The following is a 23,700-nucleotide window of genomic DNA, read 5'->3' on the forward strand; positions in this document are numbered from 1 at the left end:
TTAAATTATCCCATTTACCTTTTGCCTCTGGACTTTTACCTTCCTCTATTCTATATGCCTTTCTTTACCTCTTATTCTGTGGCTTGCTCTGTAGCTAGGTGGCTCGGTCCTGATGTTCTCTTCTCCTCCTTTCTCTTCCAGATCTACTCTTCCCAGATTTATCCTATTCATTCTCTCTCTGCCTGCCAGCCTCACCTATCCTTTCTCCTGCCTAGCCATTGGACATTCAGCTCTTTATCAGACCAATCAGGTGTTTTAGGCAGGCAAGGTAACACAGCTTCACAGAGTTAAACAAATGCAACATAAAAGAATGCAACACATCTCTGCACCATTAAACAAACATTTCACAGCATAAATGAATGTAATGTATCTTCAACTAGTACTCCTCAACAGTGTGCTACCATGCCATCTTGTTATATATTTTTTAATTTTAAAGGTTATTTACCACTGGCTTCCATGTTCTAATGTTCAACAAGAATTAAAAGCAAATATTCAAATTTTCTAAAATTATGTATAGCTCTTAAACAAACTAAGAAAATAATAATACTACAATAATAGATATCAAATATAAGTTCACAGTTTTTAAAAATAAGATACAGGAGTAAAACAAACTTCTATGACTTTTTTTTTAAGTAAGAAAATCCTGAAATATAATAAAGTTCTAGGGTCAGTCACAGCTTATTTTGAACCCTGGCCCTATGTCCTATGCTTTGTGATAGTGGCAAATTATTTAGTCTATGGGTTATCAAGTAATATAATAAAACTCTGGGGCTAAACTGCTCTGCACAAGAACTTTAATCAAATGCAAAATGGAAAAGAACTCATGGAATTTTTTTTTCTTTTTTGGAATGGGTTTTTATTCCACAACTATCCTGTTGGTTTGGGCTATACACAACACTGTCTTTATTCTACTGCAACACTACCAGCTACCACACAAAATACATATTAGGAAAAAAAGTTTCCAATTTTGAACGATATAATAGTAAATGAAAGCCTATCAAGATAAATATGTACAAAAGAACAAGATTGTGGCCCAGTTTCTAACTAAATGGCTTACCTATTTTTTGTCTTCTTTTTTTTTTTTTGAAATTCTGTGTATTTTACATTATACTTCCTGATTCCACCTGTCCCCCCCCCAAATAAAACAAGATAAAATTTAAGAGAAAATGGGGGGAGGAAGAAGGGGAAATCTCATCCTGGAAGCTGCAGTGTGGACACAGTGAGTCACAAAGTAAACCCCTTTATCCACACATTTTACATACAGGTGTTTATCACAAAGAATCATTGGTCTAATTGGAGTCCCTGGTCTCTGCTGCACCATCAACACTGGGCCCTCACCAGGACTCTTCCTGGGCATCCTGTTGCTGCTCTGTGTCTTGGGTATCCTGCAGCCCTACAGGACTGCCACATCCCCCTCCCTGTACTCCAGCAGATCACAGATTTTGGGGTGAGCTAACCCATAACCCTGGTTCTGGGCCTGGGTAGTTGCAGGGCTGGTTAGCCCACTCTCCAGCACTGCCCTGGCTACTTCACCTCTTGCAGCCATGAGCAAGGGGGAGGCAAGTTCTCTAGCTTTCCTGTCCCCAGGGTCAATTCTCCCACACTTGTACCTTCAGGGCCAGCTCTATTGTGTTGCCCAGGCTCTGCAGCTGATGAGGGGCAGGGACAGCTCTCCCGCTCTTCTGACCTCAGGACCAGCTCTCTCACCTGACTCAGGCATTGATGGGTAAGTAATGGGGACAGCTCTCCCGTGCTCATACCGTCAGAGCTGGATCACCTACACCTATGACAACTATACTGTGATGCCCTGGAGAGGAGAGGTGTAAGGTCTGCTCTCCCCCATGTGTTGCAGCAGGTGGGGGGGCAGGAACAGTTCTCCCATTTGCCTCAAGCACTGATGAAAGGGATCTCTCCCCTGTCCATGACATAGCTATTTTTTTAAAAAATTACTTACATTACTTTAGCAAATCAATCTGAAAATACAATGGCTTCTCCCAACATGAATCAAATTAAAGATGGAAGTTGAATCATTATGAGGTTAAATAGTAAGAGTCATCAATCTATTCATTTGTTCTACAAATATCTGAGTAACTTCTCTTGACAAAGTACTCGGCACTTTGTCTTCATTATATGTCTATGTCAAGAGAGGGCCATAACTACACAAATAAAAATGGCAACTACAGAGTATGATAAAGGTCAGAGATACAGTGTCTTCAGCTGGAGAATTCCAGAGGGAGGCCACTCTGGACAGAATGATCAGGAAGGGATTCGCTAACAAGTTCCTATTCCAGCTGGGGAGAGAAGCATGCCGGCATGAGATGGCAGACACATAAAGCCCAAAGGAGAACCAGAGGGCAATGCTCCAAGAGTGAGGAAGTGGGATGCATCCAAACCTAAGGAGGATATTTTACAACATCAGGGAACTGTGGGAGGCATAAGACCCAAAGCAGTTTACATTTTACAAACTAAAAAATAATTAGGAACTTCTTTTAAAAATTAAGCCGTAAAAAAAGAAGAAGAAGCTGCATAGTTGCAAACGTCAAAGAAATGTAAGTAGCCCTGCAATCGCTGATGTGGAGCCCCAGGGAAATTCAGTAACCAGTGCATACAGATTTACAGTTCATGTGAGAAAAGAAGGCTAAGTAGTGAAGCCCACCAGCACTTCAGGACAATCACAGAGGAGCCATCATGAAGCAATGCTGTCTTATAGACAAGAAGAGACAATGTCTGAAACATAGCAAACTCTCAATATAGTTCCAGAGAAATAGCTGGGTATACTTACTGATTCTATGCAGTAAAGTTTCATTATTTCAAAACTGTCTCAGGCAGTTATTTTTTAAGGTAATTGAATAGTGTGGGAAAGTGCCACAATTCATATTTGATGATGACGTCATCTCAATGGTATTCAACATTCTAGACAATTCTTCCAAATAGGTATTTTTATCCCACTTATTTTTATCTTCTCTATAGAACCTCAAAGTCTGTTGTAAATTATCTCTGAGTAATGAATTTAACTGCACTGATATATGAGTCATTCTAAACTGTACTGATGTGATGTGCTATTTACTCAACTTATGGTAGTGTTATAATAATATTTATAAATGCAATCTGGTCACACTTCTAACACTTCTTTACACAGATAAATACATTCAGATAGCTATTTTGATATGCAATTATTTCTTAAGGGAAGAAATATTATGGTTTATAAAATCACGTAATTTTCGGGAACTAGTATCCAAATGTCAAACCAGGAGCGTAAGATACTGATAAAAGAAACATATTATTTTAACGTTTGATCTCTGTATAAAAGCACATTTCAGTTAGATACATACTTTAACAGATACTTGAGACATAAGGCATTGTCATTATTCACTCATAGCGAAAAGGGCAACACACACACACACACACACACGTCCTCCCTCCCTCCCTCCCTCCCTTTTTCATTGAACTGGATTGGTCAGGTGAATTGAAAGGATGAAGTCATGCTAAGTTGGCTTACTCAGAAATGTGCATTGCGAATTTAAGATTCAGGTAAAGCTGGGCAGAGCAGGAACAAGATTTCAGTAAAGCAGTTGCAAACAAGTTAGTACAACAGCACACTCAAGAAGAGTAAAACAGTTAACAGAAAGTCTAGCCCTGTGTGCTTTCAAGCCAGTTTACCCTCTGCTTTCCATTTCTTTCCACATTCAATGGTGGGAGCGGCACAAATTATTAGGCAGGTTCTGAAGAATAAAGTATGATTCAATTCCAGAAGGAAGATAAAAGATACACAGGTTACTTACAGCTAACATCTAAGCCAGGTAAGTAATTAAACAGACACTTCTAAAACACTATCAATTTTAAATTTAAAATTTTAAAAACACTGGTCTATGTTCTCAACTCTTGGACTAACTAGATTTTGGAGGCTTCAGTTTCCAAGCAAATCTAATTAGTATAACCTCTTTTACCTTTAATTCAATGTCAATATTTCAGCTTTGAGAAGAAAAAAAACATGCATTGCAAATTCCCCTTGGTGTGTTTATATTTCATTGAGTCCCCTATATTTCTAGCACAACTTCCCCCAGCGTACCTATTTAGTACCGGAAGACATCAGTATTGTTGGGGCAGCTTTAAAGCTACTTTTCATTAAGCGGTGGGGCTAAGAGGACAGAATCCTGGGTGGGAAAAATCCATTGCTAGAAGATAGAAGAAAACTGATCAGATCAAAGAGGCTCACTGGAAGGACAATAAATAAAATAAAAATGGCTCCAGTATGGACAATACTGAAGGTCTAACACAGACACTGAACCTGTGCTTTCATCCAGGGTAGCATCAGTAACTAAGTTCTGGCATCTCATGAAGCTACTGGTAATTTGTAGAGGGAAGAAATACTACTAAATGAAAAGAACCTTGTTCCCATTCAACAAATGTCCCATTTTAACAGCAACAAGGAATTGTTCATGTTTATGCAACCTCCTGGTCCTATAACCTTGGTTGTGATGATCCTGACTACAGGAACAAGCACAGTCTTGAACACGGTTTCCTTTTGCAGCCTTTAAAATGTTAATGTTGGCAAAAGGACATGACTTCATAGAACTGAACTTGCAATTTTATTTCTGCATTAAATGATATCTGTAGGTGGTTTAAATGGTTAGTCTTAGGCTACAATGTGGAAAGAGATTAGTCAAATTGTCACTCAGAGGAGAGCTAAGTACACTATTACCCTGTACTGCTAAAACAAAGTTTGAAACAGGCCAACTACAACACATTTTGGCATCCTTCTCACTAATCTTTAAGTTTTGTTAATTTCAGAGTTCAAATTCATAGTGGTGTAATCAAGAGAGTTACAGGAGTGTCAACTTTTTGACAGTGTGATATGATGCTGTCATCTACAAATGTGTTGGACCATGTCCATAGCTATCCTGGGATGCATGTGGTCCAGAGCTCACAGGTTTGGCACATCCAGTTTAGAGTGAGTCTCACTGGGTGTTCCCAGCTTAGTGTCCTACACCTTGTTTACTGAGCAGTTTCAACATTTTGTGACCTATTTTTCTAGCCAATCTTTTGTCTTTTTTTTCCAATTAGAAGCAACAGCAGAATTCGCTTTGTATGTTCTATAGACATCTGCACTTTTTTCCAAATGAGTACTTGCAACAGCAAGGGAAAACATCTGAATTAAAAATAAATAAAAGCTACACAGAAAATTTCAGTCACTGAGGAACGGGATGGCCCTTGAGATTGGTGCAGCTCTTTTGTTTCTGTGAAAGCCCAGTTTTTGGTGGGTATGGTGGCACATGCCTTTAATCTCAGCACTCAGGAGACAGAGGCAGGCAGATCTCTGTGAGCTCAAGGCCAGCCTGGTCTACAAATTGAGTTCCAGGACAGCCAGGGTTGTTATACTGAGAAACCCTTTTCAAAAAGCCAAAACTAAACCAACCAACCAAACTAAACCAAACCAAACCAACCAACAACAACAACAAAACCCTAATATATTTTAATCACATTTTTCCTTGTTTTTTAACTCCTCTCAGACACCCCCACCTACCTCCTAACTTCACTTTCTTCCTCTCTTAAAAAAAAAAAAAAGCAGCCGGGCGTTGGTGGCGCATGTCTTTAATCCCAGCACTCGGGAGGCAGAGGCAGGAGGATCTCTGTGAGTTCGAGGCCAGCCTGGTCTACAGAGCTAGTTCCAAAGACACCCTCCAAAACAATACAGAGAAACCCTGTCTCGAAAAACCAAAAAAAAAAAAAAAAAAAAAAAAAAAAAGCAAAACCAAACCAAATGTAAGCAAATACAACAAACAAACAAACCCCAGGGAATCCAGTTTGTTTTGCTTCTACTTCCAAGCATAGACCCTTTTATTCTTCTTCTTTTTTTCCTTTTTGTTTTTTTGTTTTTCGAGACAGGGTTTCTCTGTATTGTTCTGGAGGCTGTCCTGGAACTCGCTCTGTAGACCAGGTTGGCCTCAAACTCACAGAGATTCTCCTGCCTCTGCCTCCCGAGTGTTGGAATTAAAGGTGTGAGCCACAAAAAAAAAAAAAAAAAAAAAAAAAGGTGTGAGCCACCAATGACTGGCATTCCTTCCTTTTCTAGAGGAAAATAATTTCATGGTAAATCCAGCTTGCTTTCTAAGAATTTTTTTATCTAATTAGTTTAAAGATAAATCATTATGAAATATAAGTTGTAAAATTATGATTCATAATTTGACTGTACATGTAAAAGCCTGATACTCTAAAATTTAATAAATATTGTAGGAATAAGTATATTATGAATAAAGAATTTTGATAGAGTTGAACTTACCTAGGCTAAAGCCTTGGCGAAATCCAAGCTTGCTCTATTTGAAATTTAAAGTTCATCATGTACTGCTACTATGGACATTTAAAACAGAATACCTAATGCATTATTTAAATATTTGTGGACCATTATGTTTCTATATAAATACAGATGTCTATTAACCAAATCAGATGGAAGAGGTCAGTGAGATATCACAGTGGCTTTGGGTTTGATCTGTTGAAATCTACAGGATTAGGAGACAGCATGGATTTATTATTCACATTCAGTGAGTTTCTGGCTTTATGTTTCCTGAGTAAATACAATCATTCAGGGGGCTGGAGAGATAGCTCAGTGGTAAAGAGCACCAGATGCTCTTTCAAAGGACCCTGGTTCAATTCCCGGAACCTACATGGCAGCTCACAACTGTCTGTAACTCTAGTTCCAAGGGATCCAACACTCTCACATAGACATACAGGCAAGCAAAACATCAATGCACAGAAAGTAAAAATAAATAAATCATTAAAAAAAAACCCTTAGAATCAGTTAAAATGCAACCATGTAGATGCATACAAAGACTAAATTCAGAGTACTTTAAATTACTATAATTCAGTTACAGTTTGTGCTGTGAATGGAATAAAGTTTTAGCAAATGTAACCACCCCAATGACATACACATAAAAGGCAGGAAAGATTTTTTAGTTGCTGAGAATATGTAGTAAGAGTTGGAGGTGTAGTCTTCTGTCTGTACAGAAGGGAAAAACCAAGATGAGAAAGGACAGTAGGGGTTAAGGAAATGCTATTCCCAAAGGGCAAAGCAAAGGAGGATCTAAATACTGGGTAAATTACTACTAGCAAACTGTAGCTAAGGATTAACAGCTTACTTGCTTGTTTACCAAGGTTTTCCTATTCAACGTACTAGGATGTGAATGGTGTGTGTGTGTGTGTGTGTGTGTGTGTGTGTGTGAAAACATTTCAGGTTTTATATAGGAGAAAAAATGAAAAGGTTTTTGTTAAACTATTATAATACTTTTGATGAAGCAGCAATTGCATCAAATAGTATTGCTTTTTTTTAATTTAATGAAACAGTATCTCTCCCACTCTATAGTGCAGACTAACTAGGCTTGAACTCGTGGTCATTCTCTATCTCTGAGGCATGAACCATTGTATCTGGTTTCTATGTATTAGTAACAGAAACATTTTTAGATATAGGTAGATTCTGAGAGAAACAAATGTATGCATACAAATGTATTTCTCCTGTCACTTTAAACTCTGACCAGCTTAGTTCTATCAATCAAAATAAGACTTGGCTAGAAGCAGATAGAAATGAACCATATATATGAGTCACAATAAAGGATATACTCAACGGAGGAGTTCTTGCCTAGCATGCACAAGATCTGATTTGCTTCCCAGCACCTCAAAAATAATAGCATAAAATTAACTACAATCCTTGTTCTCTTTCAAGATTTTGCTTTATATATTTCCTTTTTGATTTGTCATCACTTTTTCATTAATTAATATTGGCACCCTGCTAACTAGCATCATCGGCCAGCTACTCACCGAGCCCACAGGGGCATCTACTAAATACTTGAAATTGAACATGCCCCAAACAGAAATCCAGGTCATTGTCCCCAGGTCTTTCCTACTCTTTCTGACATAGCTATTCACTACTTTACTTCTGAAGTTAATCACTAGACTTTTTTTTCATCTCTCAATTCTACTATCAGCAAATCCAGTCAACTTTAACTTTGACATCTCACCATTATTATTTAATTCCATCAGTCCCTCTCTGGTACAGGTCACCGTTTCCTTGCCCAAACTACTGAAATGATTTCTCAGCTAGTTTTCCTACTTTTGTTTGCCCTCAGTCTTCCATTTTTGATGTAAAAGCCACGGTGATCTTGTTAATCTTTGGATTGTGCTCTCCCAGTAGCTTACCATGCCAGTACATCACAGTAAAAGTCTCTACAAGATGCAACACTGAAAACAGCTTTGATTTACTTAAAATAGACTAAGTCTCAAAATTATATAACAAAATGTGATCAGCTCCAGGTCGGATCTAAGATATGCACTCAAATTCATTAATGGTGATTATTTAAGCCAATCTCTTTGAGACAGGATTACAGTTACAAGTTTGAAAGTGTAAAGAGTCTAAGTATATTCAGTGCAATATTATTTGAAATAACTGAAACCAAGAAACATTCTAAAAATCCACCAGTAAAGGAATGGCATATGATAGAATTCCATAAAGCTGTTAAAAAGCATGGTGTGTATGCATTAACATGGGAGATTCCCCTCTGCCTCTTACATCCCTTGTTCCTTCTGAATTACCTTCCTCATTGAAGTAACTTCTAGTCACCTTTCAAGAAGCTGGTCCCAGAACATCATCTAATTAAAGAAGCTGTCTACCCCTTTGGTTTGCTAGGTATCAGGTTCTCTCTCTCTCTCTCTCTCTCTCTCTCTCTCCTCTCTCTCTCTCTCTCTCTCTCTCTCTCTCTCACTCTCTCTCTCTCTCTCTCTCTCTCACTCTCACTCTCACTCTCACTCTCTCTCTCTCTCTCTCTCTCTCTCTCTCTCACACACACACACACCATGGAAATGAATGTCTAAGCATATCTATGGAAGATTATTTAGATTCATTTAATTGAAGTAGGGACCCACTCTGAATGTAGACAGTGCCATCCCATGGACTGGGGCTTGAGAATGAATAAAAAGAGGCAGGTGAGTATGCCCAGTTGTTATTACTCTTAGCTTCCCTACAGCAGATAGATACAAGGTTACAGTCTGCCTCAGGCTCCAGCCCCAAGCCTTCTCCACCAATCATTGGATCCTTAAACTGTGAGCCAAAATAAACCCTTCTTTAAATTGCTTTTGTCAGGGTTTTTGTTTTGTTTCCCACAGCAATGAAAAAACTAATATACTTTTTCAATCTTATACTTACATGTTTTCTCATACACTCACAGGGACATTATTTTTTAAAATAACAAAACAGGTGAAGTTTAGAAGCTATTGATTATAATCACATTAACACATAGGTATCTTAAAAACACTATTCCTATTACAGTTTTATTTATTTAGCTTATCCACATAGAAGTTGCAAGTGGAGGTCAGAAGGCAGATTAAAGAAGTCAGTTCTTTCCCACCTTGTGGCTCTTGGGGATTGAATTAAGGACTTCAGCCTTGACAACAGGTGCCTTTACTTACTGAACTACCTTATCAGCCCTAGAAAACCATTTCCTACCTGCATAGCAGGTTTAATGTTGTTGTTTTTGTTTTCTTTTTCAGAAAACACATCTTAGGACTTGTTTGGCTGTTCTTGGCTGTCAACTTGACTACATCTGGAATTAATTAAAGCCAGGGTTTTCTTTTTAATTAAATCATTTGAAGTGGGAAGGCATCTGAGGTGAGAAGATCCATCTTTAATCTGGACCACACCTCCTGCTGGCAGCCTCTCTAAAGGTCATGGAAGAAGGAAGCTTGTTCTCTCTGCCTGCTTGCTCTCCCTCTCACTGGTAAGTCCATTCCTTCACTGGCACTGGAGCCTACTTTGGGATTCTGACATATACTAAGACCAGCTGAGACATTCAGTCTGGTGGACTAAACAACTACTGGATTCTTGGGCCTTCTAATGCTTAGACAGCCATTGTTGTACTAGCTGGACAACAGTTTAAGCCATAAATCCCCTTTCTCTTCTCTATATAAATTCATCCTATCAGTTTTTTTCCTCTAAAGAAGCCTGACTAATCCAGGACTATGCTAATAGACAATGGGGGTGGACAGAGCAGATCCACACTAACCTCAATCATATCAAATACTAAAAAAACATTTCAAAAGTTTGCTGAATGTTTATTAAATAAAAAGAACTGCCAACCATTCAGTATTTTCAGATGGACACTGTTCCAGTCTTTTACACTTAATGTTCAGATTGGAAGTTGCTGTTTACTTGCCTGCTTTATAACTTCCCATTCCTGCTCACACCCTAGACTTACTACACCCTGACATTTGGCTCTCCTTACTGTGTCACTGTCTTTCTGTGCCATTGTCTGTAGGGCTTTCACTGTAGTTCCATCAGCCACATTCACACTAAGATAATTCCTGACCCTGCTCAGACTATCTGAAAACTTCTGAGGTTTCCCTCTGTTGTTTGATACATGTAGTATGAAATGCAAATTTAAGCCCTAGTCCAAACTCTAACCATAAACTGGGTTTACCTCATCATTTTAATTTTAATTACTTTATTAATTTATTTTTTACATTCCAATCCTAGTTCCCCCTCCCTCTTTTCCTCTTGCTCCCTCTTCCCCCTCCCATTTGCTCCTCAGAGAGGGTAAGGCCTCCCCTAGGAAGTCTATTAAGTCTGTCCCATCATCTTATTGAGGCAGGACCAAAGCACCTCTCCACCCCCACACCCCTGTGTCTAGGTTGAGCGAGGTATCTATCCACATAGAATAGGCTCCACTAAGTCAGTTTGTGCATTGGTACCTCATCATTTTAAAACACATTTTTCACCAAGATAATAGTCATTAATCATTACCATATTGAAAATTTCTACATTTCTCTATTATTTTGTGGTGTTGGAGATTAAACTAAAACCCAGGGTCTCATACACACTAGGCTAAATCATTATTATTGCTAACAAAATCTTTTTCTTGTCTTTTAAGATCAGATTTGAATACTATTGTTATCCTAGAGATTTGTTACCACACACATGTAATCCCACATGAATTTTCATTTCAGGTCTTACAAATCACTTAGTATTTAGAAAGTTCATTCTATCCCTCTTGTTCTTTCAAACAATATAAAAAATTTGGCATAGTGGCATACAGCAGTGATCCCAACACAGAAGGTGGAGCTATCTACTGATTTCCAGGCCAGTCCAAGCAACACAGAGACCTTATCCTTAAACCAAAATAATAAAGTAGAATAAAGCCAAACCAAATAGTCTAACAAGATAGTGACTGCACCTGTGTTTTGTGACAAACAACATTAATATGTTACGATTATTTCAGAAATACTAGACTTTGGCTAGTATTAGCTCCAGGATGGGTTAACTAGTTTTTACCTAACATTTACATTCAAGTTCTCATTTTAGGTCCTAATATGACATCATAAATGCATACTGTTTCAAGAATTTAAAAAAATAGGTAAAGTTTTAACTGAAACTCCAGAGAGTTATCAGTCTGATGTAAAAACCACGAACAAGTCCTCAAACTGAGGAGAAAGAGATAGCAATAATAAATGTAGTACTTAGATATTCCTTAGTGTCATGAAACAAGATTGTTAAACTTAGAGGTAAAAAAGTGAAGGTAACCTACACTTGATTATATTAGAAAAGGCTGTTGCTGGCTGCTGCTGCTGCTACCATCAGCTTTTAAAAGCAAACAGTAGTTTAAAAAACAATTTTTCATTATATTTTTTTTATTTATTTTGTGAGTTGCATGTGGAAGTCAGAGGGTAACTTATCTTTCTACAATCTTTTAGTTTCAAACATACTTACCAAAATACAAAGGCTGATTCAAATTAGCGTGTCCCAGCCAGGTGTAGTAGTTCATACCTTTAATCTCAGCACTCGGGAGGCAGAGGCAGGTGGATCTCTGTGGGTTGGAATCCAGCCTGGTCTACAGAGTGAGTTCCAGGACAGCCAGGGCTACATGGAGAATCTCTGTGCTGAAAACCAAAACCAAAACCAATCAACCAACCAGACAAATAAATAAATTAGAGTGCACCTTTTTTAACCCCATAAAGATTTCAATTAACTTTTACAAAAGGTCACTAACAAATAATAGCCACATTCTAGACAGAGCTTTAGGGAATGTCTAAAACAAATTCTCACCCTCTTGTATAATGTCACAATTTATCTGAAACTATGGCAATTAAAATGGCTTTGGGCTTGTTCTATAAGATGCTCTGAAATCTCCAGTGTGCCTTCCCTGAAGATCCTCATGTGGTCCAGCACTAATGCATGTAGGGGATTCCTTGAGAAACATAACTAGATTTGCTTCAGCATCACACATGGGAGCCTTTGCCCTGTCTGCGCCAGGAAGGCAACTCCAGCCACGATTTAAACCAGGCTGTTTGGAACTCTCCAAGGTTCTGACACCTAATGGTGGTCTAGCAGCCTAGGAAGCAGCAAGAGAAAAACTGAAGTGTGATTCTCTACTGGTGAAAATAGAATACTTTTTCAAGGACCAAATCAAGGACTGGCTGGATGTGGAACACACTACAGTAAATACTAGTTCACAGAAATATCACTATCATTTTTAAAAGTGACCATCAGCTGGGAGTGGTGGTATAGACTTTTTAATCCTAGCACTGGGAAGGAAGAGGCAGGCAGATCTCTCAATTCCAGGCAAGTCTGGCTTACAGAGAGTTCTAGTCCAGTTAGTGCTATTTAGTGAGATCCTGTTTCCAAATGAATGAATGTACGAGGAAAAAAAAAAGTAATCATTAAACCTGGGTGTGCTACATAATCCCAGTCCTCAGGAAGCAGAATTACACAAGTTTCCATCTAGCCTGGGCCACACATGAGATCCTTTCTCAAACAAAGCAAAACGAAACAAAAATGGCAATAAAAACAAAATAAAAAAAAAAGAAAGGAACCATGGGACTCTAGATGAACACAAAACAATTTTGGTGCCATTCCTGCATCCTCTACATTTGTGGCTTCTCCTCCTAACCAACAAGAGTTACTAAGATACCAACTGGGATATGGACTTGCCAGCATGAGCAACGCCCTGGATTTAATCCCAGGCCCACTACTCCCACCACCCCACCTAAAACAAGAAAAAAAAATCAGACCAAAATTAGAAATAAGTTTATTACAGATCTTTTCTTTTTCAAGTTTTTCCTTCACAGTTCTTTTTGTTTGTTTTGAGAAGGGGTCTAGATAGCCCTGGAACTTGCTATGTAGATGAGGATGGTCAGGAGCCTACAGAGACCCTCTGCCTCCTGAGTGCTGGGAGAAAAGACCTGCATCACAAAACCTAGTCCTCCTCCATAGTTTTACTCTTCGGTGAGGTTGTAATTTGAATATTTTGCTTATACACTATAACAAAGTGATGGGGTGAATACAGATACTCAGTACTTTTAGACTCACCCAATAATCAGTGTGCACAAATTCAGCATGATACAGAGCTTGCTAAAACACTGACTCTCCTTTCTAGAAGTTAATCCTGAAAATCATATAAGATAACATGGATTGGATACTAAATATATTAGGATGAAATTTACTGGTACTATTCCCTTGTACAGTGTGCAAAAGGCTTTGCATAAATTACAAATTTTGCAAAACTGCCATGTTACTGACATTTTTATGTAAAAGAGTAAGATGTTCTACTAAAATCCATGCTTTATTATGAAAAAAAATCTGTGGAAGAGCTGGGTCTTGAATGCAGATAAGCTGGAAATGGTGACACACCTTTAAGCCCAGCACTTGAGAAGCAAAGGCAGGCAGATATCTCTGTAGGTTTGCGGCCAGCCTGGTCTACAGAATGAGTGGTCTAGGCCATACAGTGAGACTCTGTCTCAAAAGTTAAAACAAAAAAATTAGGCGATAGATCTAAAATGTACCAGACATACTTCAGGGGATCCACACACTTCTGGGAGGCCTGCTTCACTGTTAAAGCTGCCTTGGTTTATGCCTCATATAAACTGCATTAGTCAGCTGCATGAGATTATAACACTTCTGAGATAACTTACTTCTGGTCAGTTCTACCCCACTTTGAGTGGCCCCTTGCTTTGAGCCTCTTGAGGGGGTGCCACATCTTGGCGGGAGCACATGGAGGAGAAGCTGCTCACCTTGTGGCAGCTGGAAGTGAAAGAAAAACAGGAAGAGGCTGGTGTCCCAACATCCCTTTCCAGGGACATTCCCAGTAACATTGGGACCCACACAAAGCCCACCCTGGGGACCAGGCCTCTATCACATTAATTTTGAGGGAAGCTTATCCGAAGTACAACACATATTATACCATTCCTATGTATTAAATATGTAGTATATGATATGCACACACCTGACCAAATGATAATTATAGCATACTGTCTTTTATATTGATAGAACTCTAATTTTCTTCAGGCAACATTCCCACAGTAACTTTTACTTTAACAGACCATGTTAGCCAGGTGTGGTGTCACCTGCTTGTAATCCCAGCACTGGAGAATCATGAGGTCAGGGTTATTCTTGGCTACATAGTAAGTATGAAGCTTGCCTGGGTTATATGAGGCCCTGAAGAGAAAGGGAGGAGAGGGGATAGGATGAAGGAAAGAGGAGGGAAGAAGGGAGGGAGGCAGACAAGACACACCATTACTATTCCCTTCCTTTTTCCAGATATGCCTTCATTTATTTTACAGGAAAGTGACTAATTCAACACAGATGAGTTTCAGGGGCACACGATTCTCTTTGCCAGTACTGGGCTTAGAATATTGCATTTTGGTTTACTTACTCTCTCATATCAGCCCCATGAACCCAGACATATGTCTAAGTATAAACCTAGCCAACAAACCTGAGAGGAAATGTGCTCATTTTTAAGACAGACTTAGGAACATCTCACTTCTGAGAAAAAAAACCAAATGAAACAATGGCCACTTTCTACTGTAAGTGGAGACAGTCTACCAGAAGTTACAGGCGACACTGGTGGCAAAGAGAGGGGATCTAGAATGTGCGGTTCTTGAAAACATGGTTGAGTCTATTATCAACTAACTCTGGAGGCTGCCCTTCCCACTGTGGGAGGTAAGGCATCTCCTCACACCTCAGGCAATCTGAGTCAGTTTTTAGCACTTGTAATAACAGGCAGCTTGATCAAAAGGGATACTGTGAGTTGGATTGAAATGGGAGTTGAACAACGTGGTAGCAGCACACGCCTTTAATCCCAGTGCTTGGTAGGTGGATTTATGAGTTCAAGGCCAGCCTGGTCTACAGAGTGAGTTCCAGGATAACTAGCACTGTTAAACAGAAAAACCCTGTCTTGAAAAACCAAAAAAGAAAAAGGGAGTTGCATCATATTTTTTTTCTCTTGGGGAAATGAGAGACAAAGAGGAAGACTGTCAGTTAGTTGTAAAAACGAACTGAAACAGTATATATAAACAGGGAACTTGTAAGAGCAGACACGACAAAAGCTGGAGGCAGAAGAGGGACAGAGGATTGTAAATAGCAGGACACAGAGAGGCTGTTATGAAGAGCAGGACTGTTCCTTTCGGGGGAGATTTCATTTGGCTTTCCAATTCCTATGACGGCTTAGAAGGCTGCCTTGCTTTCCTCTGAATCTCCAGGAGGCATCTCGAGAAGCCTATACTGTGCGTCCCATAACAAAGGTTGGGTTGAGAATGGTCCATCATTTATCTAAGCTACACAGGGGTACAAGGAAAGGGAAAAAAAAAACTAATTAGGCTAAAATTTCAATGAAAATAATAACAGCTGAGGGAGATGAAGGATAAGAATGGCTTCAATGACAGAAAAGTATAACAAAGAGGATTAAGCACATTAAAAAATACAGAAAGAGCTGCATAATTAGTGCAATACAAATTGACCTTAGGAGAGAATAAAGCAGCAAGTGTCAGAGATGTCCCACTGACAGTAAGGAGGTTTCTGAACCAGCATTAGAGTTTCAAATCTTTTCCTGCCCATATTTTGACCTTCCCTTCATTCTTATGCTTTTAAAGACTTGACACCAAAGCCTGACACTTCTCTTTGCAACCGCTTTTTCCCATTTCATGTCTCTTTTCTTCACTTCCTCCTCTCTAGGTAAGCTCTGTCAATACTATTCATGTTAGGCTTGATTAAATTCACTCAGGTTCCTGACAGGGTATCACTATGGTTTTAGATCTTCCAATTCTAATACAAATTAATCTTTCTAAGGCAGAACTCACAACATGTCATTTCTCCACTGAGAAACTGCACAGGTTACTCTTTAGTGTAGTTAGCAGGCAGAGCCTGCATCATAAGCTTCCCTGTTTTCTATGCCTTACTCGCCTCTCCTATTACCACCTCCTCTGGCTACCCACCCTTCCTCCCCCATGTGCTCCAGTCAGGCTGAACTGCTTTGTTCTCCAGGGAAACCTCATAATTTTCTATTCTGTAGTTTGTTCACTTTTACCTTTATCTGAAACTGCACCCTACCGAATATAAACTATCTTCATAGGAGTTGCAGAGTTTTGAAGCAGCTGTATATTCTATTCTGATTAATAAGATCAACATATGAACAGATCAAAAGAAGAAATATGAAAAATATGAAAAATCCCTAAAAGGCTTCAAATTCTCTAATACTTTACCAAAACAGGAAGAACATGCCCCCTGAAAGGGAGTTTACCAAAAAAGGCAGCAGAACCCAAGTACTACCCAGGGATATAGCATACATCAAGAAGAACACGTTTTCAACAGCCTTTCATGTTCCAAATCAAACGCCATCTCATGTAAAAAAGATCCTGCCTTGCTCTTTAAGTTTGCTTATTGAGACAGGAATAGGTCTCAGATATTCTAAGATAGTTGAAATAAAAAAAAAAAACAAAAAAAACCCCAAAAATCTTAAACTGTAGTTCAAAACATGAATAATGACTAACATGTCATAAATGCTCAATAAACATACATAATTTTTTATGAGGCTAATGAAAACAAAAGGACACTAAAGTTTCCTTTTCTATCCTCAGAATAAACCAAGAAAACCCTTTTCAAGTTGTTTTACTCATAGAGGGTAATTTGGGTTAGTGAAGATGGAAGTGTAGCATGTGTTGGTGCCGGGAGATGAGACCTTAACAAATGAGCCAATCACCAGGGCTCCTCTCTTGTGAAGGAATAAAGGCCCCTAGGAAAGAGGCTTCCTGTAGCCTTTGGTCTGTGGTCTTTGAACACGCAGAATTCCTTCCCTCTAGAGAATGAAATACTCCTCAGTGAGTTCTGAACTTAGATTCTCTGGCCTTCAAATATAGGAAAAAAAAATTCTAATCTTCATAAATTACCCACTCAGATATTATAATAGCACAAAACAGACTGAGACAGTGTGAGAATACAAATAAAATGTGTTACTACATTTAAAAAAAGTTTCTGAGATAAGTTAAATTACAAAATTGAATGGGAATTGGGCAATTAGTTTATTAGCAACTCAAGTCTTTTCTTCTTTTTTCTTTCTTTTTTTTTCTTTTTGGTTTTTCAAGACAGAGTTTCTCTGTATTGTTTTGGAGGCTGTCCGGGAACTCACTTTGTAGACCAGGCTGGCCTTGAACTCACAGAGATCCTCCTGCCTCTGCCTCCCGAGTGCTGGGATTAAAGGCGTGAACCATCAACGTCCAGAGCAACTCAATTTATACCATGTTTCGTTTTATTTGGAATGTCAAAATAACTGACAGTAAATATATATGTAAACAAAAACGTGAAATAAAAATGAAGAGGGAATTCAGCATAATCAGCAAAATCATTTCAGAAACAAAGGAACGGTCATTCTACATGATGAACTGTTCCTGTGTCTTTCTGCTAACCTCAATGAGGTTCTCTAAAAAGACTTTACACCAGTTGTTTTAGAGAACAGAGGAACTAATGAGTTGACATATGTATGGATGATCAATAACAAATTAGCCTGAAGTGACACAAGAACCAGGACACTGGTACTCTTCTGCTAGGGACTTATTTGTGATCTAAACAAAATTATCTTCATTTGAGTAGGTTTAGGGCATTGACACTTCTTGGTAAGTTAAGAAATTGCATACTCTCATCCTAGCACTCCAGAGGCAGAGGTAGGAAAATCTCAGTTCAAGTCCAGCCTGGTCTACAGAGGGAGTTCCAGGGCAGCCAGGGCTACACAGAGAAACCCTGTCTTAAAAAAATCAAAATAACCCAAACAAACAAACAACAACCCAAATAACAACAACAAAAAAACAAAACAAAAATAAAAAAGAAATTATGTACTCTCTAAAGCCATTAGCAACAGGGAGATAGTTAAAATCAATATAAATATGAGATAGACTTGGCCAAGTAAGTCTATCTTAGTTCAAATCAGTACTTACTAATGTTAAAGAATCAATTCTCTTAATCACTGAATAAACAATGTGGTCTAAGCACTTTGCCAGGTACTGAAGACAAAATTACAAGTAAGAAATACTCTGAGCCCATAAGGAGCTCAGTTTGGCAGAGAAAGAGAACTGCAACATATAACCATGTAACAGCAAGTAGAGCTGGAGAAGTATGTACAGGCCTTAAGACCCCAGAGATGAGAATTCCACCTAGAGAGAGACCTCAAAGGCCATTGTTCCTTCCGAGCCTACAGTGCTAACATTACAACATAGAATGAATCTCTTATTGCTGTTCCTTCAATAACAACTTTACTAGTAGCGCCTGTCATTGTTAAAAGCCTATATACAAAGCTCAAATGGAACACATCCTCTACACAGAGCATTAGTTAATAAAAATTTTAAGCCAGTTTGGTGCTGCATGTCTATAATACTAGCACTGAGGAGGCTAAGGCTGACTAAGTTCAAGGACAGCTAAGGCTACAGAGTAAGTCTGAAGCATTTTTAGGCTATATGGTGAGACTCTGCTGTCTGAAAACCAAGAAACATTTGGTTAAAAACTCTCTAGTGTCAGCCGGGCATTGGCGGTACACGCCTTTAATCCCAGTACTCGGGAGGCAGAGGTTGGAGAATCTCTGTGAGTTCACAGTCAGCCTGGTCTACAGAGCAAGTTCCAGGACAGGCTCCAAAGCAATACAGAGAAACCCTGTTTCAAAAAACCAATAAATAAATAAACAAACGTCTAGGATCCACTGACAGATGTGACAGATGTTATTAATGCACTATAGAATAATGCTTCATGTATCTGATTTCTCTCCAAGGAATGATTGTATGTATTCTGAAATCATATTTCATACTCAAATTGTCTTTTGAACATTTACATCTCCAGGGAAAAAGAAAACGAGTTCCAACCTGGGGGCTTCACTTCATGTTTAACAGGCACATTCTACACAACTCGTTTACACAATGCTCCTCTACAAGTATGGAGCTGATGGATACACAGATTCTTAATAAGACACAACAGATGGACATGGTGAGTGAAACATGGTGAAGACTGAGGAGAAGAGGCAGTTGATGACAAGCAGAAAACTGCACAATTCTCACTTGCATTTATGTGTGGGAAACTAATTAAAAGCTACTTAAGATGCCTGTCTTAAAACTGTACAGCAATACTTTAAAAAGTCACTTGTACTTATTGAGCCATACACATATTAAAAAATTTACCTTAATTTGAAATGCCATAATTGGTTATTTAGATATCGAGAACTACAAACAATCAGGGTGTGTCCAGTTATCGTACAACTGAGTCATTGGAAATAAGGAAAGAGGCAGGCTATCAATACATATTTGACACAACAATCTGACAGTGGCTATGTGCTGCTTGAATAAGAATCTTCGAGTGTTTTAAAGTACAAAGATAAAAAAATCCACAGCAAAAAAAGAAAAAAGTCAGATAAGAATTACTTATGATAAGTAAATTAAATGCTCTGCAGAGAAAAGGAAATCAACTACTAAAACCCTATGGAATTTTCCTGTTTTTTGATAAAACTGACTGACCAGCTTGATAGAGATTCTAAGAGCTTTTTGTTCCCTTCAAATGCAATCATGTTATGCTGAAAGCTAAAATACCCTACAGGAATTCATTGAGAGAGTCAGAAAATCACTATATTACACAGCAGAAAAATATTTACTAACAAATTTTATCATAATCATGTTCTACCTAAATAATCCCTATTTTTGCTTCCCTCACAGTTTTTTTATTCAAATGCTTAGTGATGGATCCCATCTTAAAATTGGTTTTCAAATTCTAAGTCATATACACACAAGTCTCAAAGAATGAACAGCCAATAAAATGCAATAGAGCATGAGGACTTCAAAGACATAGTCACACTATAAAAATTCTGGTAACTTCCAAGTGAGGGGGCAGACTGAGAGGGGAAGGACACTTCACAACATGGACCATGATGTCCAGGCTGTCAGTCTATCTAGGAAGCACTCTATACCCAACCTTTCTTAATTCAAGAGTTTTAAGGGAGAAACAGAGAATTGGCTATTTATCAAAGATCTATATGTCCTAAAGACTGACAGACTAGGAGATCCTATGTCCAGACAAGGACAATATCCAATCTCCAGGGTACAATGTAGTTAAGGAAAAAGAAATAGCTGAAACATGATGTCTCAGCATCGTGATACAGACGTGAACAAGACTGTCAGAGCAGTGACAAGCAGCCTCTCTTCCTGTTCCATCTATCTGGAACAAACTTCCTTTTGGAAGCCTTTCGTAATCCTAAATTCAGTCTTCAGAGCCCTCTATAATTCCCATCACAACTAATATTACCCAATAATACACTTATTACCAGTCTATGTGAAGCTTACTTATATACCCAGGATCTTTACCCTTCTACTCAGCTGTCCTCATTTTTCTTTACACACTCAAATTAGGTAGCAGTAGCATAAGTACGAGGTTCCCACATTTCAGTGTCCTTAAGAGACACTTTAGGAAATATTTGAAATGCAGAGCCCTGGATCCTATTATATCCAAGGAATCTGAGCCAGTGGGTTTATTATGGGAACCTAGGGTGTTTTTCAGTTACTCATTGTAATTTCAATGTTTAGAGACTTATAAAAACAGACTTTGAGACTACCGTAATGGTTAAGAGCACATTTCATTTATTAATTAAAACACTGGTTATATTTGTTTAAGAATACTTTTAGTTATTAACTGTGTCCTCAATTAACAAATTTACTTTGCTATTCTTTGTCTACATGAGGACACTAATAATACATCTACCTGAAAGAGATTTAAATAAGATAGGCATACAAACTGATTAGAGTACCTAGCACACAGTATTTAGTCAATAAACAACTACATATTATTTTTAGCATTATCAACAACAATTTTAAAACTACACTTCTTAACTAAGGCCATTCTGAATCTAACATTAATCAGATGTACAATTACATGAATTCATGTTATTTTTATTCATATCTATATGATCCTTATTTTTCATAACTTGCTTTAAAATGGAGTGGTGTCAAAATGGAGCAGCAAGATGATATTAACAACACAGCGTCTATCACCAGGGGTCTTGGCAAAATTGCCAACTGAATGATTTGATCTTGGTGTTCTACCAACTTCCACCATACCATACCATACCCGCCACCCCATCCCTGAACATATGCTACGACTGTTGCAATAGAATGCAAAGATGTTAAAAATCAGAAGCAATCAATTTTGTTCACAACTCTCTGAACCACCAATTTCCTACAGCTGCAGTGTACAGAACAACAAGATTTATACAAAACACACATACAAAGTTGTTTTAAACCATTATTAGTTATGTTACTTTACAGGTATACAGATGGATATACACCTATATATGGGCATGTGTTATTCCTCTTATTTCTGTGTGTTTTGGGATTTACCCTTAATAATCTGATAAACTCTGGAAGAAAGCATGAAATACACTGCTATAGTAGCTTCAGTCATGTGGCTAGGAAGGACACATATTTGTATAAGGAGTTGCTTTGGCTTCTTAGTACAGCTTATATTATACTTGTATATCATTTGTATAAAGCTTCTAGAGTAGAAAATTACTTCCACCAGAAAATCCACAACTCACACCATACTAATGCAAATTAATGAAAATGAAGTACCTGTCAGAGTGTAGGTCTTCAGTTAATCTTTGATAAATGAACAAATGTACAATGGTTACCTTCATACGCGTGTAGGTATACTAATTTATCTTTAAAAAATCACTATAATTTGGGGCTTAGGGAGATAGGTAAAGTGTGGTAGTATTTGGGGAGGTTTAGACAGCGCAGCCTTACTGGAAGAAGTGCTTCACTGGAGGCACTCTTTGAGATTAAAAGTTTCCTGCCACTTCCAGTTCACTCTCCGCTCCATGCATGTGAGTTCTGATCAGCTCTCTGTCCCTGCTCGTGCTGGCCCACCATTATGAACTGGAGATCCTTGAACTTTACTAAGCCCAGATAAGCTCTTTCTTTTATAAGCTGCCATGTTCAATCACAGCAAAGGAAAAGTAATTGATACACCATGCAAGCAACGGGACCTTGAATTCAATCTTTAGAACCCACATAAAAAAGTCAGGCAAGCTGGTGCACATTTATAATCTCAATGCTGTGGAGGCAAGGACAGGTGAATCCCTGGGACTTGCCTGCAAGGCATGGTAAACTCCAACTTCTGTAAGCTTTGTCTCAAAAAAAAAAAGGTTGACAGCTCTAGAGGTTGACCTCAGCTCTACACATGTAGGCACACATATATGTACATATATACACATGCATCCATCTACCCATATATCCCCACCCCCCCAAAAAATCACTAAAATTAAATGTAACTAAGTTCCCCATTAGAACCCACAACCTACATAATATCGCTATGGGCCAATATAGAAATAACTCAAACTTAAATTATCTTTATTTATCAAAGAATAATATTCCTTATATATATAAATATTTCAGCTAACAATATATAGCTTGAGGAAACTGAGTAATATAGATCTAGCTCAAATTTTGGCATGTTCTTAAAAGACAAAAAAAGGCCAAGTAAAGGCAGCAAAAATCACTTTATTTTTACATATACAGTGTTAGGAAATACAACATTACCTCGACAGTGAAACTCATGACACTATTATTTCTAGAAAATTCACACTGGCTGAGGCTAGCTATATTATTAGGACTTTTGGAGTAAACATGAAAGTGAATCTCACTTTGATTGTAACTACCTTGATTCAAGGCTTCTAACAATTTTTTCATTTACATTATATATTTTAATGAAAATCAATGTTCATATTTTAATCATAAATTGACTTGGAAAAAACAAGCAAGCAACATAGTCATTCAAAAAATCATATTCTGATGTTTTAATTATCAGATACTTAGATAGGAAAAATACAAGAGGATAAAATGATTGTTTTAGAAGAATAATAAAGTGTAGTATTTTTAGATATTCATGCCCAGCCTTTACTTCCTCCAAACTAATAGTTATGGTAATATTTTATAACTGCACCAGAGCATTTTGTCATCACTATTTCTGCAGTGGATAAACAGCAAGTATTTAAATAATAGCAAGCACAGAAGCATCTGTGATTTTAGGGGAGATGCACTGGGGACATGGGCGCTCCTCCAATGCAGTGCATGTGGGGGGAGAGGGCAGTCTGTGGAGCTGTGTCTCCCCCTCAATCTTTACGTGGGCTCCAAGGATTTCATGCAGGCGCAGGCGTGTGCAGCAGGTGCCTTTATCTGATGGCCCAGAAATACGTTTTCAAAATCTTTTCCTTACTGACTTTCAATGAAGAGGTTGAAATTCTTTTCTTTCCTAGGCTTTAAAGAGCAACTAGCAGAATTTATAACTTGCTGCCAATTACATTTGTGTTTTCCTCTAAAAATCATGCTTTCTTCTACTTTTAAAGAAAGTTTATAACAGATGGTTTAGGCAAG

General features: G+C 38.2%; 1 protein-coding gene across 4 annotated transcripts in view; it reads right to left on the reverse strand.

Moving 5' to 3' along the window:
- The window catches only part of Sik2 (salt inducible kinase 2), a 102,678-nt gene that overhangs the window by 46,601 nt on the left and 32,377 nt on the right, over positions 1-23,700 (reverse strand). The window contains exon 1 of one of the 4 annotated variants that reach the window (XM_040729956.1): positions 4,070-4,093. The exons of the other annotated variants lie outside the window; for them this stretch is intronic. The gene's annotated coding sequence lies outside the window, so the exon portion shown is untranslated. Of the gene's footprint in view, positions 1-4,069; positions 4,094-23,700 lie in introns of those variants that run through there. 4 annotated transcript variants of the gene reach the window in all.

The sequence above is a fragment of the Mesocricetus auratus genome, unplaced genomic scaffold (assembly GCF_017639785.1).
Source record: "Mesocricetus auratus isolate SY011 unplaced genomic scaffold, BCM_Maur_2.0 Super-Scaffold_100022, whole genome shotgun sequence".
Taxonomy (NCBI): domain Eukaryota; kingdom Metazoa; phylum Chordata; class Mammalia; order Rodentia; family Cricetidae; genus Mesocricetus; species Mesocricetus auratus.